Consider the following 6,000-nt stretch of genomic DNA (forward strand, 5'->3'; position numbering starts at 1 on the left):
TCCTCATCTGCATTTCCCAGATGATGGCACGTTGCAGAAAACAGTGACAATCAGTGACAGTTCTCTCCAGTTTCTCTAGAGCCTCTTGGCAGTAGCGCTCCAGCCCTTCTAAGCTAGCGTCCACTGCTTCACGAAAACTGGTTTCTCTGTTTAGACTGCTGTTTATGGATTGTCTAAAATCCTGCTCCAACGTGTTTAGTTTGTCTGTAAGCGCCACCACATCCTCCTTGCATTGATTTAGTTCAGTTTGCCTTGTGTGCACAACATTAATATCAGACACATGAGCAACAATATCATCATCATCATCATCATCATCATTATCATGTCTATCTGATATGTACAGGAAACTAATCAATGATGTTATTTCAGCTGTTGGGTTACGGCGTGTAACAAATGCATCCTTTACATCATCCAGCACATTATTAGTAACAGCAGAGTCAGCCTTCCCGACATTACTAGTGTTCAGCCAAGACACACAAAACCGGAAAATACCCGAAAATACCGATTCCTCGTACGTACGGGCCACTACTATGTACCGTTTGGATTTAATTAAACCACTAGTTACTATGCGAGAATGGGGTCGAGAATCAAAATACGTGCTTATAAACAACACTTCCAGTATTACGCAATCTAGGTGGGACAAGTAAAGACGCAACACAATAGCTTGTAGTAAACTAAACCAAAGTGTATTGTACAAATCAAACAAACAAACAAACAAACAAGGTGCACCAAAACCAATATATACAAAATATATACAAATACGAACAATGTGTGTGATATATGCGGGTGTGTGTATGATTGTCCAGAGTCAGTGTTATTGTAATGGGTGAAATTATGCACGGAGAGATTGGCTCGGCCTCACCGGTATAGATGACAAATCCGGGAGCTCAAAAAAACGGAACTAGAGGTGAATTGTGAGTGTCCAACGAGATTAATCCAAGCAATGAAAATAATCCTTCGGGAGCAACAACAAACTCTCTCTTAAAAACAACAGCGCTGTGAACATCTCTCCGTGTCAGGTCGCTTGCCGGTTCCGGCTTTATACCAGCACACGTAACCCGACACTGCTTCCGGGTTCTCTCGCGCTTTGTTTGCGCATGCTCGCGAGAGCTTAACCCTGTGACCAACACTGTCTATGGGGACAAGTAAAACCAGATAGGGCACATTTCCTTGTACAGGTGAGCAGCATTAGCTCCTTAAACATTTACCTGCTATTTAAAATGCCCCTTTATGTGGCCGCGCTACAAGCACCCTGCACTGGTGTTACTGTATGACACAATTTTAGAAAAGAGGAAATATAATATTTAGGCCTCCAAAAAGGCCCAGATGCTGAAAAAAAGCATCACACTATGATGTCATTCAATGTGGTATAATTCAATGTAACGTTACTCAATATAATGTCACATAGAATGTTATTAACCACTTTTTGGTTAATAACCAAATTAAGTGTAATTAATTATAGCCAGACATTTTGGAAGACTTAACATGCTCAAAAATTTATGAAAATTGGCAGACTGGTTGGAATCTGCTGCCATTAGGATGCCTAAGATTCTGCGCCCCAGGGCAAGGCATGGGGCCCTTACACGAGATTTTGGTGCATAGCTCATACACACTTTATGGATGCACATGGAACCTGGTACACATTTAGAGCCTATGTGATCTCAGGACATTGATGATGCAAAACTGTGGAGGGATTTTGTCATGATTCACGCCCTCTCTGCCCCATTTTTTTTCCACGCTGTCACTTTCCCCATGTGCTCACGTTTACCCTAGCCCGTCATGTGTCCTTTCCCATGCCAGAGCTTTAGAGCTTTTTTCTTGGAGTTTGTTAATTTCTATCGCTGATTCATCTGAGGCTATAAGTCAAACCCCTTCATGGCCATGACTCCCCCAAGAATAGTGTATACACTGGTTAGAGAGGATGGAGATCCCATTCCTGGTCTGGACTAACCACAAGAACCTGGACTGACCACAAGAACCATCATTGCACTACTTACGAAGTGCCAAGATGCTTCATTCTTGCCATTCACTCGATGGTAACATTTCTTTACCAGGGTCAACTTCACCCTCTATCACCTAGGGTCAAAGTAATCTGACTCGTCAGATTTCGTCACAGGGTTACCCACTCATGATTTTAAGCTCCATGGCCTCCCTAAACACATTGTCTCCGACCATGGGCCACAGTTCACCTCACCATTTTGGAAGGCGGTTTGCAAACTCATTAAAGCCACCATTAGTCTGTCCTCAGGGCAAGTAGGATAAACTGCAGGCTGGAGCAATAGGCGTGCCAAAAGGTCGGGGCATGCCGAAAGGTAGAGGGCGTCTCGAAAGGTAGGTTAGTCAATATAAATAAGTTTTTTCTTTGTTTTTCTCATTTAATTGTTTGTTTAATTGTTGTCGACAGACACATATTACTGTGCGACGAAACACGGACACTTTTTCCCTCGAAGTAAGTGTTGGCTGTTTGTATTGGTGTCCGTTTTGCGCTACAGATGTTTTTAGGCCTCATGAAAGACACAAGACACTTGCTCATTTACAAGGCCATAGACTTCGGGCAGTTCATCATAGACGTAAGTATAAGTTAATTCATGGTTACGACAATTTCTTAAGGTGATAGATAATAAATAATGAATGGTGATGTCATGTTTAAAAAGTTAAAGTTAACGTTATATAAAGGACCGGAGTTACCTGTCATCGTGACAGTCAAAATACTCCAGTTGCAGTTGTCCAATTACACATATCATTAATTTAGAGCGAACTTATTTAGATAAATGTAGAAGTTAATTTATAATTTGTCAAATCCAATTTGATTTCTACAATGTAATTTGTTCCTGTTACGATTTGTCTTAGTCACAAATGCAAATTGCAAATATTTATAAATAAAGATATTTATACAGTAGTCAACATTTGACGTGGGTCAAAAAACAAAAATAGGTATTGTTTTGGTTTTGGGACAACTTTTATAAAAGGTTTGGATCCACTTCAAATGTTGACTACTGTAGATCTCTGCAATCTACCCTTGTGACTAGGACAAAGTGCAATACAGATATCCTAAATAAAAAAGTGTTTTCAAATTACCCCTTATCTAATCCCCAGCTTTTATTTGCCAGCCAATACTGAGATGTCATTTCAAAACATCAGTCAGACAAAACACAATTCAGGTGTCTTAAGATGTAATTGTGACAAGATGAAATTGAATCAGAGATATCATTATTTACCTGTGAGTATGAGTTACACGTTAATTTAAGAAATATATGATGTTATTTCAGAGATCCTAAATAAAGTTTTGATATCTTTAATTATAATGTTGACTATTCAAATTGTAATTGTCTCTTCGAAATAAAGTTGTAACTATCAAATTAAAAAAGATTTGATAGTAAGACCAAAGTTTTAAATCCGAAAACGTCCTAGTCCTACTAGCACCACAATGATTAGAGATTAAGCATGTGTAAATACCCGTGTGTACGTCTCAGCAGCAGCGTCTTTACTACTAGCTAGTTGAACTGCTTCACCTGCTGAGAAATGTCATGTAGCTTTTCAGTTTGCAAATACAAGAGAATAGGAGAAAGCATGATTTCCATGCATTAAAACAGTGGAAGATCTGGAAATAGTTTGTCGTTGTAGTAGACAGCTCATAGTATAACATAAATATTGTGGCGTGGGCGGGGTTTTGGACTAGTAACCATCATGCTTTGCGGGAGGGGTTGTTAGGTGTTCACCCTGTCGAGGAAAGGTGTTTGGGTTAGTGGCTTCGGCCAGGGTGTGTGTGTGGGGGTTAGAAGTGTGTCCTGTTGAGGTGTGTTTTATGCTCTTTTGTGCCATGATAAATAAAATACTCCCAGCCATTTGCATTAGGCAGCAAGGAAGCTCACTCGTCTCTTCATGTTTCTAGGTAGCAGTGAAAAACGCTACAATTGGTGTCAGAAGTGGGATGGAGAGTAACGGCAAGCTACAGCTTCGTGCGCCGTCAGCCGGCGAGGCGACCTGCAGCTGCACCTGCCGTCCTACAATGGCACTGTCGAGCCCCACGCGTTCATCGCCCAGGTGGAGCTAGCCGCCAACTTCGCGGGCTGGTCACCGGCGGAAACAGCAGTCCGGGTGGCCCTCTCACTAGAGGGCGAAGCGCTCAGGGCGTTGGAAGACCTCCGGGCGGATGAGAGAAAGGACTGGGCGAAGTTGCGGAAGTCGCTCCACTTCCGGTTCGGCGCAGAGCGCCTCCGAGCCACTGGGGGCGTTCGCCATGGACCTGAGATCTCTCGCACGCCGGGGCTACCCAGAATTCGAGCCCGTCAAATTTTTGCAAGTCCTAGACTAAAGTCCAATCGTGTTGCAAGTCCTAAACTTTACACTTTAAAGTCATTAGGGCTCTTTCTCAAATTTTTGCTTTATTATGATTTACCAGGGCTGGGGCAACAAATAGCAGGTAGCACTGAAAAATCAGTCATACTCTGGTTGCTTCCAGTTCTATACACACACACACACACACACACACACACAAACCACTTGAATATGAAATAGTCAGTCATACAGTTGGAAAATGTTGAATTACAAGGGTATTCATAATAAGTTGTGTTTACATTACGTGTTATATCTAAGCTCCTGAGCATTATATTAAACATCAATGAAACAGCTTTAAAAACGTGAGTGTAAACGCAGAAAGAACTGCCCTTTGTGTCTGCTGAGCAGCTGCAGGGCAGCGCTGTGAAAAGCAGAGATGGTTAGCTATTAGAACAATTGTCATTAGGTTTTTTTCTTATCTCTGTTCCTTTGTTCAATTATGCCATTACTCCATTTAATTATACTAGCATATATATATTAAAGCAGGTTTGGACACCCCTGCTTTATAGTGTCATTGTTACAAAAATGTCTTATCACATTTTTCCTCTTTAGTCTTACACTGCGGTTGAAAGGGTTTGTAAAGCTCTTTCAGCATCCACTGGAATGGTTTACCCAAGCAGTAAAACTGTGCTTTGTGCTTATCTCCACTTTAAGCATTAACTGATCACAATTACCAGTTTTCTTGCTTTAATTGTGGATTCCATCCGTCAGTGGTTATCATGGATGCTCATCGCAAAGAAGTTTTTAGCATGCCAGGTATGATACAAATCTAATCAGAATTGGATGTGCATGTGACCCTGCATTTAACCTTGCTCTGCATGTAATTAGTTAGAATTAAGGACAAAAGTTTTGAAGGCAGAAATTTTACTTTGCTATAATATTCTTTTACAGTGATACTTCAGGGTGCTACAGCAAATTATTGCAATAATTCATCAATGTTAAATATTTGTACTGTGTATATATTTGTAATTTTGTGTTGTTTAGTAAGTGAAATCGAAGAACCCCCTGCAGACTTTGATGGACAAATGAATGTGGAGACTTTTTGGAATTCCCCGAGACTGTAAATCATTGCGAGAGGTCTTGTGCAGGGTAAGTTTGTATTTATTTTATTCATTTGGTTCTATGTACTGTACATTGTGTCTGTAATTATTGCGCAGGTCAGTATTTTGGTCATAATTTTCACAAGCACATTTTATCAATTTCAAACCACATCAATCTTAGTAACTATTAATTTACCTTTAACCTTGCTTGACCTGTCTGAATACTCAATTCTGATTGGCTGGCAGGTATGCATTGAAACTGTTTCGTGCACAGGAAGTCAGTTCAAGGGGGAACAAAAAATTTACTTCTTTTTCTTTCTCACCTCATGGCATCATTTGTTAAAAGTTTTACGTTTAAATTTAGAAAATTGTTTTTTTCCAACTGTAATGCTTAAAATGAACACTTGATATTTTAATTATTTTATTTATGGTTTTTTTTTTTGTAGGTGGAAGCTGCAATCCTTTTGCTGTCAAACCAAGTTTCCACCATTGGGCAGCCTGGATTGGATAAAATACTAGAAAATGTTACTTTATCTTAAATACAGAATGGGAGAAAGTACATTTGTCAACTCCTAATCCTGCATCTGAACTTCAAATAACTGAGAAAAAGGCTTATTGATAA

Source organism: Clarias gariepinus, chromosome 19 (genome assembly GCF_024256425.1).
Source record: "Clarias gariepinus isolate MV-2021 ecotype Netherlands chromosome 19, CGAR_prim_01v2, whole genome shotgun sequence".
NCBI classification, from domain to species: Eukaryota; Metazoa; Chordata; class Actinopteri; order Siluriformes; family Clariidae; genus Clarias; species Clarias gariepinus.